Raw genomic sequence first — 13,252 nt, 5'->3', positions numbered from 1 at the left:
TATTTCAATTAAAAAGAGAAATAAAGATACACAAGAGAAATATTTTGGGAAAGGATGGAAGAGTATGAACACTGACTGCACTGAAATAACTAAATAAAGCCCAGAGAGACTGGGGAGGTTCTGCCACTTGTGACAAAACCATTTCTTCAAGCAAATAAATAAAAGGCCACATGTCACAGTCCATCAGCAGATATTGAGTTGCTAAGCAAGCATCATTAGGAAAAGACATTCAAATCAGACACTTCATTCAAACAATTACATTTCTTAACCTTTGAATTTATAATATGCTATATATCAATTTTTCATTATGGCTCCAAAAATCAACACACTTTTTCTTCACTGGCCATACTGAGGCACTGCAGCCATACACTTCATCACAGAGGATGGCTTAGGCAAAAAGATGGCAGTGACCAAACAGAGAACCTCTAAAATTTGAAACTTAGGAAACCAAAAAAAGTTTTTGTTCCTTTTTTCCACCCTGAGGAAAACTATTCCATCAAAATAGATGAGGGTGATATAAATCATTTGAAGAGTTCTTGGTTGTTTTGTTTTTCCTTATTTTTACATTTGTGAGTTCATTGTACTTATATATTTTAACAGGAAATACCGAGGATTGGCGGCACTGCCAGCAGTTTCTGATGGGAGAGAGCATATGCTTTCTGTCATGTTGGCATCTGACTGCAACATCGGTGTGGAAGTCAGTTCCAGTCCTTACATCAAAGTTTGGTTGCCATTGTGGGGATGTTGTTAGAAGTTGAAAAAAACAATGTCCATTTGAAGCTTGTCTGTGAACTTTGCATGAACCGCTAGGAATAATGTAGTGTGATGACAAGCCAGTTATACCTTCCACTAAATTTGCTGTCTGGAATGAACTGAAATAGTGTTTGGTTTGTGTAATTACGTCCATCTATCTTTATATTCCAGCGGCATATCGCAAATTGAAAATACTAAAAATTGACTGTTGGTTCTGATATTTAATGATTGCCAAAGACAAGACGATGATTTATTGGTTACTTACCGATGTGACACATTTGCATCTTATTAGACGGAGATTACTATTCCTTAAAATGCGGACGAGGCCTGATCATGTCTGATGGATTGATTTGATTTGCAAATGTAATCAAACTAATAAGAGGGAAAAAATGAGCAATAATGCCTTGTTTTTCAACTGGCAATCACTCCCCTGCCAACAAGGCTGATATCCCTGACTAAGCAGCCTTTACACAGTCTTCCTGTCGCCTCAAATAAACAAAGGGATGCTAAGAGCTTGATGAGAGGATAACAAGCCAACTACAGATGCAAGGTGCCCACACCTCTGAACTGGGCTGTTGCAGGAGAGAACAAAAGTTAACTGCAGGAGACATAGCCCGACCTTACCAATCTTGAGAAAAACTATAGCTCTAATCAGCTCTGTGTCCCCATATTAAGTCATCATAAATGAAGAGCCTTTTCTCAAAGTAAAAATACTGCTGTCCTCCCTAATGTAATAAACAGGTCCTCTTTTCAAACAGGGACACCATTTCTGAGGTAGCTTACCCACTTAAAATCCAAATGAATTCAGAATGACCACATATACATGGTTTGAAACAGCATGACAACCTTTTCGGGTAGGTGTTGGCCTTTAATTTCATCTGCAGAATATCACTGATGGACAGAACACAATGATGGAAAACTGTAGAGCAGATGAGTAGTAAACACGGGGCCAGAAGGAGTAGTTGATATGGGGCTAACTTAGATCACTCTCAAAATATTTTTTTCAAGACCTTTTAATATGTGTAACAAAAAAGTCAAATCCATCATTCCAAATGAGTTGCAAAACAGTGTTCTTGAGATTAAAATTCAAAAAGTATTTAGATGATATATAAAATATGCTTCATAATCATATAATCTTGACAGAGTCTCCCAAGAACAGCAACTTTAGTACAAGGCCTATCATATTATAGGCTCTCATATATAATTTTGTTTAGTGCATGAATGGGTATTAGCTTGGTAGGAAAATATATTACACATGGTGTTTTTGTGGAGGAATCAACTATTACAAAGTGTTTAGGAAAATGTCAAATTGAATTTATAGCACTTATTACCATATTTGGATATCTCAAATATCATAGATGTCTCAAAGACAATCATACCACCCATTCTCAGCCCATTTAAAGTTTATTCAACCACACCAATACTGTGCAGAATGATCAGATTCAAATTAAATAATGAATAATTCTATTCTAACTTTATAAAATTGCCTTGGAAGTTTGAGATAAAGTTTCATGGCAAATACAGAGATGTTGAAACTGAGTGTAATAGTTCAGATAACTGACCAGGTTAATTAACATCCCTGGATTATTCACAAGCAAATTTTAGTCAAATGTTATATACTGCTCTGCCAGAAACATTGTTTTCAAAGATTGCATCAGTGCTTGCATAGAAAGCATGTTTGGAGACATTTTATGAATAAGGCACACTTCAGATATTCCTGTTATTTTATCCTTGCAGTAACTACACCACTTAGCTGTGCATCAAGATACCTTGACAATTCCACCATCAAACCCTTCATCACTTTGGGCTGTTGGCCATGTTTCCCAATCCCAAAATCCAGGAAGGGATTTTTCTCTACTATATTGATACTCTTATCTGAAAAACTGTTAGTGACAATGATAAATATCAATAGTGCCAAACTGGGAGTTAAAAGACCTGAGTTTTAGCCTCCACTCTCTCTGATTAGCTTGTGACCTTGGGTAGGGTCATTCAACTTTCCTGGTCTTAAGTGTCTTAATCTATAAGTGAATGTGCAAGTAACATTTGTTGAACACTTACAATTACATACCAAAGATCAGATTAGGCACTTGACCTATTTTACCTCTTTGAATTGCCACAGCAACCTATAAACTAGGCATCATTATCCCCATCCTATACATGAGCAAACTGAGTTGCACGGCATATAGTAACAATGGGATTTGTATGACATACAATATAATATAGCGCCTCCTCCTAAAATGCAAAGTAGTAGCAAATGAGCTCGAAGGTCCATTCTAATATTTTCATCCCAGAATTAATTTTTTGGGAAAGGGATCTCTCATTGACATTATTCCATTGACTTAAAAAGGATATCACAAAGCTTCCTCTAAGCATGTTTCTGAATAAAGAAGCATATTTATGAAGTTTGGGGAAAATTTGTCATAAAGCATTTTACTTCAAATTAGCAACAATTCACAGAAATAAATCTGTAAAACCTTAAATAATCATTCCATGCTCTTCCAAGAAAAGGTAAATACTTTTGTAACATGCACAGCTAAAACCACCTTAGGGAGCATGCTCCTCTTTTAGGTGTACAACCTATGCTTAAAACACACACTGCCACTGAGCTCTGCTATGGCACAGACAAATCACAAGAACAAGCTTGATTTTTTTTTTCCCCTCAAGTGCTGACCGTGTCAGGAGAAGTTTTTCCATGAACACCCAGCTGCTCCTTCTCCCTCTTTCCCTCTTCAGTCCAAGTCACCATGTGCCCTGCCACGAACGTGCTGACTGGTGGAGGGGGCCCTGTACTTCAGGTAATTAATCCTTTCCTAATGTAGGTTAAGCAGGTGTGAAGCATCCCTCATACAGAGAGGAGGTAGCTGCTCTTCAGAGACACCCCTGGAGTTATGGTATTTAATTGGGCTCAGATGACTCCCTGAAATCCAATAAGCTGTGTTGCTGACCTGGACATTCAGCTATATTCTAGCTTAATCTAAATCCAGTTGAAGATACTGGTCCTTTCCCTTTCTTGATTTTATAGTATTAACACTTTGCAGTTAGGACTTTAATGCCCATCCTGGCAATGGAGATACAATTTCCTTCTTAGAAACAAGGTTATATGATTAATGGGGACTGGTAAAATTTCAGGGTAACTAAATTGAATTGACTATTGCTCTCAAAATTAGCAACAGGTGGTATTTATCTACTGTATCTATCACCTTCAGCTAAATCACAATGTACTAGTAATTTTTAACTCTTGTAATAATAGAATTACATCATAAGAGATCCAAGTGTAAAATGAAAGCTGAACAACCCTTTCTTGAAGTTTGTACTTTTTGTACATCATTCTTGATTCTTGACGGAGGAAAAAAGATACTTGGCAAAAATAAATTAAAAATAAAAGATGTTGAAGCCTTCAGAATAAAAACAAAATAAAACAAAACACAGTTTTCTTTCTCCTGGGAAAGAAAGGAATTATTTTTCTTCTCAGAGAAATATCAAGATATTTATAAACAACTGGAGGTATTATGTCTGTTTACGCTACCATATAAACTGTTAGAAAGTTTTGTTTATCAAAGATTTCATCAGGGGAAATGGGTTCTTCTAATTGAATTACTGGATTCTTCAAATTAAGAGTTACTTACGATAGCTGAAATATGGTCGGAATTGGGGGAGAGTGGGGAAAGGAACAGCATGATAAGGAAATAATATGACTATGTGCATGATGTGCTCTGGACATATCTGATACAGTGTCACAGATATTATCTGGTTCATAAAATGCCACTGATTTGGTAAGCTTGCATTACTTTTGATGTCAGTTAGTGCTACAGATTTCCTGTTAGATTTGTTGAAATTTAAAGTGAAGGAAAGAGAATAATAAAAAATACATAGTCAAAGGGAGAGAGGTGACTTACTTATATGTGGACCCTGTCTACAGTTAAAAAGGAAAATTCATTCTGGACAAGACAGAGGTAAATGAACAGCAAATTCTAATCAGAGAGTTCAGCTTCCTCTTCTCCTTTCATTACTCTGATAATCCCTCCACAGATGGAATTGCAACAGTCTATGAGATCTCAATCTCAAATATTTCCCGATATTCTCACACCTTTAATTCTTGCCCAAGCGCCTCTAGTGAGTTCAGTTCAACTCTTTTTCTCTTTTCTTCTTCCACACTAGCACCATTTCTTTTTACACATCAAAACCACACTTTGCATCTTGAACCCAGTGGTGACATAGTCACTGAACCTCATTCTAACAAGGAAGAAGGCCGACTTAGTCACATGAAAAAACACAGCCAAGGCTGAGATTCTGGGGGAGAAGCACAGAGAAGACTAAAGTTAAATGGCTTTCCTATACCAAGGTTTGTGATCCAAAATTATTTCAAATTCTCCTTATGAAGAAAAAAAAAGCCCCATTCTTTACAACACACACACACACACACACTACAAAGCCCTAGCACTTGCAAGTTAACCATTCTATTTTGTGTAAGATGATTTCAATATTGCTTTTCCAAAGTAATTAGGTTATATCCTAGCTTTCATAAAGTAATTTTGATATGTACAACCCTGGATTATGCAGCTATTTTTATCTACCACAAACAGTTTTGTGCCAGAAATTCTGAATTCAGCTGAGCAATACTTACACTATCAAAATAAAACTCAGCAGTTAAATTTTTTTTTGAAAAAATCACTTCTCTATGTGTTTAAAAAGTGCTTTTAAATTACTCTGTGTTCTATAGTAAACTGTTTCTCTGATGCTTGAAGTCTCCAGCTGCCACAGAATTTATATCTCTTTCCTCTGCTCTTTGTTTTTCAGCCATTTTCCCTGAATGTCAAAGTCAATTTAGTGCATTTCACTTTGCTGAATAAATCAGAGGCGAAATCCTTGCTAAAAGTGAAAATTTGATTTGCTAAAAGGAGCTTAGGGCAACTATTAATCAATATATCCAGAGTGTCAAAGCCAAGGCCAGGATAGACATGCATTCATTTGGAGATTGGTTGAGGCAGATAAAGGGGGACGCAGGGGAAAAAATGCAACCAGCCCACAGAAGGGAGGTGAGATTAGGGTTGGAGGGAGGGTCAAAAAGAAGCAATGGGAGAAACAAAGCATGCTGGGCCTTCTGTTCTGCTCTCCTACCCCAAATTCTTCTTTTAGAGATGGAAAAGCTATTTTAATCAAGCCTTTAAGCATATTTGGATGATACTAATTATGCCAGCTTCCATATAACAGTTTTCTCACAAGACCCAAAAGTTTTTCTCTTATTGACTCATCAAGGCCTTGAGAAGAACCTAAAAGTCAGAGGTAACAGCTACACCAACAAATAGATGTATCCTAGGACATAAAGATAATGTGACTTGGACCAGTTACAGGATGCCAACACAGATTTCAGGCTATTTCAGGCTTCTGAAAGATAATTATACAAGGTAAATGGAATGATTGGATTCATCCTGTTACCTTATCATTCAAAAGAGGTTATAAATTGTTATGAACTTGCCCAAAAAATGATATCATATTTCAGGATATAGTTCATGTTGAAATTATCAACAGGCAAGAATGTAATGTTATTTTAAAGTATTGGTAATCACTATACAAGTTGCCTCAAAATATTCAATTTTAACTTTTTCAAAATGCAATTCCAATCATGTCACTCTCAGTTAAAAATTTCAGTGGCTTCCCCAGGCCTCATGTCAGACCTTCTCCCAGTGCTGCTCTTTCTGTGCTTCCATGTGACTCAGTGTGAAAGCACTATCACAGCACCCATCACTAGGTTAGAGTTGAATTCATCACCGTGTTAAAGTTGCCAGTTCATCTCTTTGAACCACCCACTACACTGTAATGGTCTTAGGAACAGAAACTGTGCTGCCTTCACATGTTTCCCTAATGCAAATTGCCTGCCACAGACCTCATTAATTGCTTATGAAAGGAAGGAAAGAAGGAAGAGAGGAAGGGAGGGAGGAATGAAGAAGTGGTAAAGCTAATATTTTTTGATGTACCATCTGGTTTATAGGCTTTCACAACTACTTTCTTCTGACCCAGTTTCCTAAAACTTTTATCAAATTCAGTGCCCTGTGAATCTGAATAGAGTTGGGTGGGGAAGGGAGCATCCAATTTCAGCAATCAATCTTTTAAGGACTTTTCCAACTCTTCAGATGAGTAGCTAAACATTGATCAACTTGTTTCATTATTTGTAACTAGGGATATTTAGGGCACTCTAGCAATCAAACACCTTAACTTCTATTGACTTAAAGTTGTGTCCTACATTTCCTTTTTTATTCAACATCTTTTCCTTTAACCTGTCATTTCGTAATTGAATAGACAAAAGGTAAGGCAAATATGTTCCATTCACGTAAACTTGCTATTAAATGCAGGTGGGTAGTCTGGTACAAATGAAAAAAAACATGAGAGAAGTACATAAGAAGTACAAAGAAAGACATAATTAATGAAGCTACTGGTAAAAAGTCACTTCAGTTAAATAATCTATGGGTCTGTGTAACATTACTAATAGTGTGACTCAAACTTCCTGACTCTCAAGTTTGCTCATCTATAAAGTGGGAATAAGAATCAGTCGTACCTATGGAATTGGGCATCAAAAGAAGGAGTTTGTTAAAATGCATTGCAAACAAAGAACTATGTAGATGTCAGTTATTTTTCTATTTAAAGCTTAGTTCCACGAACAATAAAAAATCTGAAGAATTCACGCCTGGAACTGATAACTAATAAAGTTATCAATCTAAGGAGATTATCACTTATATTTGCACAAATATTTACATATATTTATGCAGACATAGATATATGATTCAGGGTAGGGACTATGTTCATGCACAAAGTTTATATTTCCCATAGTAGCCAGCCAGCAAAGTACACAGCAGACACTCATACCTGAGTTGGTATTCAGTGCTTACAACGAAATTATGATTTCATTTTGATCAGAGATGTGCAATGACGTGGCTACATATGGGTGGCAAATATATTTGAGGGAGGCCTAGTAATCAAGCAGAAGTAATACTGAAATAGAAGTCATATGAGCACAGGAATTTCAGTATGATGACAGAACGTGAGGTCTCAATGGAGAGGACTGGTCTTGGTGAGCATCTTTAACATTTGGGCTGTCTCCTGAAATGGATTTCTGCCTGGGAAACCTTGCAATGTCTTTGTTGGATTCCTTTTTTGTTTCTAGCAAAGACAGTTGCAGAAAATGGAGTCTTTAGGCGATGTTTCAGATTATCTGTTCACAACACATTTCTCAAATTACTGGTTCCTATTTCTCTATCAGTTCTGACTTCTAAACCTGATAAACTTTCAGTTAGTTTAGGTTTGGTGAAGCAGGAGGGACTAGATCATTTAGACTCCATTGGTCCCACCCACCTAGGACAGAAAAATGACAATCTCCATACAATGATTCCTGGGTAAATATGGTCTTTTTTTAAATCATCTCTGTTGAAATATATGTTTTATGAATACTTTTTGAAATGAATTTTATGAATACTAACTGTTGGATCACTTGATTTTAGTTGCAATAAAATTGCACTCCCTATGAACTATCCTGAGAATTAAAATTAACACTGAATTCTTTACATTGGATTATGCTTTATAATTTTCTATTTAACTGTATAAATGCACATGTTTGCATGTGTATGCTTTCCTTATTTGATTTTCTCAATATAATTGATGGTCAGAGCAATTAAGTAACTTACAAAAATTACTTGGTGAACACTCACTCAGCTTTTTGGATTTTACTTTTGAAATTCTTCTACCCTTATAAACTGCAATTACATGATACATGGAAATGCAACTACCAGGTACATTAAATACAAAATCTAGATAATTGATAATTGGATATACTCCCAAATTAAACAGTCTTATTAAGTGCCAGCGTATTGGATTTTCAATTTAACTTTCGCCCACTTAACTAAGACTCAACAACTAAATAGTTCTGAAACCACTGTCACATATACAAATGAAATATTAGTTCTAAGAAAAGAGGCTACAAGCATCTAAACTATTTTAATTCATTCTCAGCAAAAAAGAAATTACAACTACATGTAAATCATTTAGGGTTCTAGGTGTAGGGTAGAACTTCAGAGCTAATTTACAGTTTTGTGCTATGCATATATTCAATCAGATAGATCTATATTTTGATACAGATACAAAATAAAGTATTAAATGCTATTTATGTATGATATAACCCACACTTAGTTAACCATGCTCCATTTCCTGTACATCAAACCATAGTCACACACATAGAAACATATAAACACATGGAAACATACTTTGCATTACAAATGGAAACATATTCTTATAGTAATTACTTCTGCCACAAATTTTTTGTGCAGTTCCACATATCCTAATCACTTAATGGTATTATCAATTTTTGAAACTTAATGGGCATTTGCGAAATGAAACCTGTACAACTTTGGTTGGGGGGTAATAAAATCTTCAAAATTATTTTCTACGTAAAATGTGTAGAGCAATAAAATATCTTCAACAGTATCATTAGCAATAAATATTCAAAATATTTTTGGGTATTCTCTCACGAAATGTATACCCCAATATAGAAACAGTTTATCCATATTCTTTACAGAATTCTGTCATTTCTAAAAAAGTCTAAATACATCTGTCGAGAAAACTATTTCAAAAAAGCCAAGTCAGTGAGCAATTTTTGGTACATTCTCCTAATTCAATGAGTTTACAAAAACATATTTCAGGGTAAACAGAAAACATTGGTTTCTATAGTTCAGATGTTTGTTTCTTAAATACATAAATATATATAAAGGACTATTTTATCACATTATTGGCTTAGTGTGGTATTCTTTTAGAGCTTAATATTTCCTGCCTCCACTTGGTAGGAAGGAAAGCTGTATGTTTGTGTGTGTGTGTTTTTTTCTATTTGATGTCATAATAAAACATAATTTCTAAAATGATTCTAAGAGGCCCCCACTTCAGTAGAATCCTCCCTCTTTATATAGTGACTGTTCATTTGTCATGTTAAAAATAAACAAGCCTATCAAATTTTTGCCATTTATGATAAAGGAAAAAAAATCTAAATATATTCATTCACTTAGTTGTTCCAATTCCTTTCTACTCTTTTAAACTATCTGGTAAGATCCATAAATATATTTAAAGCCACTTATGTGGGTCAGCTAATATGGGTTATGCTTTTAAAAGCACCATCTGACTAAGCACATTCTGCATTTGGCTAACAAAGTTACAGTACATAATAATATTTTAATCAACCACAAAGAACAATAATAGATCTGACTGTTGGGCTGATAATCGTCTTATCACACCCTGTGAAACCTAGCTCTAATATTTGACAGAGCCTCCATTACTTGGCAGCCCATTCTACAAAAGACCAACAATGGAGAGAGAATGAAGTGGAGTGTGCAGTACCTCGGTATCTACATAAAAGAGATTAGAGGCGACAGCGTTCCATTTTACAGCTCAATCATATTGTGTTAGCATGCGCTTATCCGAGCGCGGACGAAATTGAAAGAGAAATAAAAAAGAGTCGGGCAGATAGGAACCAGAAAAGCGAGGCATGAGCAATTTCCAAGGATATAAAAGGATGCTAATGGCGGAGCCCTGTCATTCTTAAAAAGGGCTATTAGGGCACCATCATCTGTTCTTTTGCCCTTATGCTCCTCCAACTAAAGTCAAGCATTTTCTAAAGCTCTTGTGATCTTTTTCTTCTATAGAAAACTATGGTCATGTTTCATAACAACATGCTTTTTCATTGATTTATTACTGTAAGTCAACTAATTCTATTTACTGATAAAAGTCCTCTCCATATGTATCTTTCTTCAATATTTTCTTTTGTTGAATTCTTCACTTTTTATTAGTAGTAAAAGCAAGTGTGCAAAAGTACATTCCGAGCAGTGCAGAAAGACTACTGATCTTATTATCTTAGATGTTATGCTTAAATTTTAAAAAATACATAATATATTATTACACAAAGTAAGAGCAGTATCAAGAGAGCAAAAATTTGAACTTTAGTCTATTAAACAAAAAGATCTCACTTTCATTTTTACATAAGTCTTACAAAAACAAAGTGTTGTGAAGTTAAGATGAGTGAAATTCCAGTTCTGACTTGGCTTGAATTCTAGCTCTGACCCCAGTTTTCAAGACTGGTTCATGTTATCAAGGCAGAAATGTGACTTTAATCTTTTTAGTCTCTTTGTCTTTACCTCCCTCTCCCACTCTCCCCATAGCTGCTGTTCGGTCCTCTGATGCCCAACCATCATGAACTCACGGTATACCAGCACAGTTTGATATCATTAGAAGGAGTATCCCCTCCTTCCACCTAAAAACGCCGTATGGTATACTTATTGTTAAAAAGAATTTCAGTTAATTCTTGTTTTGCTAATTCCTTTCAGAAAAGTCAAGCTACTCTTCACAGTCATTTAAAACACCCTCAGGGTATCACGAAAATCAGAGATGTGAATCATCACTCCACAGTGACCTCCTCTGGCATTTGCTGTGGAGAGACAATAACATCAGTTCCCACCAATTCCAAGCCTCAGTTTCAAGACTGAAAATATAATTGTATAGTAATTGCTTCCACCACTGGAAATGGGGTGACTCATAGTTATTAAAAGTTACTGGCTTTACAAAAATCACTATTGCCCCTTGACTATCACACGTTCCTTTGTAAGCTAACATTTCTCCTTAGATGCACAACCAGACCGACAAATTTAACACTGACTTTCCTTTACCGGAAGGCTAGAAAGGTGTTATTATAGGACACCTCTATATTATCAAAATATTGGCTTGATTTAGCATATCCCTTAATTCAAGGAGAACTTGGGCAAATATATAAACTTTCATGCTGCTATTATTAATAACAAAATAATACTATCATCATCATAATTTTGAAATAGTTCTTTTAAATGCTATCAGCTGGCAGATTAACTATCCTGTTTCTGCTCCAGGAAACAATTCTGAACATGTGTTCTGAAGGCCCTTGATTCACTTGTGAAGCTGAGTAAGTGTTTTTACGTCTCTTTGCCTCAAGTCTCCCCAACTTTGAACTAGGATAACAATACCTGCACTTCCTGGGTTAGAACGGTGGGGGTGATTTTGGCCTCCAAGTGATACTTGTCAACATCTGAAGACATTTTCATTTGTCACAACTGAGGGGGGGGGGTACCAGCATCCAGTGGGTAAAGGCCAGGGATGCTGTAAACTATCCTACAATGCACAGGACAGCCTCCACATCAAAGAAAGTTGGCCCCAAATGCCAATAATGCCAAGGCTGAGAAACCTCAAATTAGAATAATGATCATACACACACACATGCATGAGTACATATTCACATATAAGATTAGAATATATAATAATGGTATAGAGAATAGAATAATAGAAAATGATATAAATATATGTATGCATGTGTATACATTTATATAAAATAATTATATATGAATATAAATGACAATATTTATTAATTTTCTAAAACACTGTGAACACTTCAACAAATGTCAATTTTGTTTATTTTTGCTCTCTAAAACCCCTCAATCACACTTTCCTCCTATATAAGTTTTCATATATTGCTTAAACAAATTCTGGCTTTTCCCATTGCCACTGATCTCAAATGTCATAATGTCTTTTAACGTATCCTAGTTTTTTGTTTTTTCTTTTTTTTAAAAAGTCACATATATGTGATTACAACCCAAATGCTATATCAACTGCACATGTGATCAAATTATCAACCTATTTTTAGGTGTAGTAACACTTGTTTGTAGGTATCTGCTAAAGAACACACTCAAGCTCACCTATTTAACTAGTTTTGACTTAATTTGAGGTACTTTATTAGCAAACAGTGTAAGACAAAGTAGCTGGTATAATACAGAGTGATGTTTAAATTAGTTTACAATTTGCTTGGCCTCATCTAGAACCGCACCGAACAAAGCCATTCAGAAATGTCAGCTGTGTTGCTAACCACTGTAACAAATTGTCGCCTGAACGCTGCACACCTAATGACTTCAAATTAGCTTCACTGCGATATTGCCTGACAGTTGGTTACGACTGTTAGCAACATAGCTGGCGTATCATGACCAATAAATTGGTTTCAGTGTGGGCTGGGAAAGGGACTCCCATCAATTTGATTAAAGAAATTACTGCAGCATCCAAAGTATAAAGACAAACTAGTTAAAGAAGATAGAAATAAGTTAACTGTACCAGAAAAACATGCTCATCATTCAAAAACTTGTTTATAAACTATTTGTAGATCAAAGTTCAAACATACAAACTATAATCCAAGAGGAACACTAAAAATCTCAAAACTTGTGATCAGGGACCAATTTATTGATATTACAGACAAATAAAGAAAGAAAAAAAATAGGATATTTAAAAATACTAACCGTAAATTAGCATATGAGAAAATATCCCATGTCAATTCCATTATGTTTTCATAATTTATGTGCATATTCACAGTAAATATCTAATTGTAAACCAAAGTAAAGTTTGGGTATATTGAGTATATGAATAACAATTCAGTATAAATGGCTACCATGAACAATAA

The 13,252-nt window shown here is 35.3% G+C and overlaps 1 protein-coding gene across 12 annotated transcripts in view; it reads right to left on the bottom strand.

Moving 5' to 3' along the window:
* The window catches only part of ESRRG (estrogen related receptor gamma), a 654,513-nt gene that overhangs the window by 47,445 nt on the left and 593,816 nt on the right, over nucleotides 1-13,252 (bottom strand). The window lies entirely within an intron of this gene.

This window comes from Choloepus didactylus, chromosome 2 (genome assembly GCF_015220235.1).
Source record: "Choloepus didactylus isolate mChoDid1 chromosome 2, mChoDid1.pri, whole genome shotgun sequence".
Classification (NCBI taxonomy): Eukaryota; Metazoa; Chordata; class Mammalia; order Pilosa; family Megalonychidae; genus Choloepus; species Choloepus didactylus.
The sequence above is the reverse complement of the archived record's forward strand: the minus strand, read 5'-3'. Positions and strand labels throughout refer to the sequence as shown.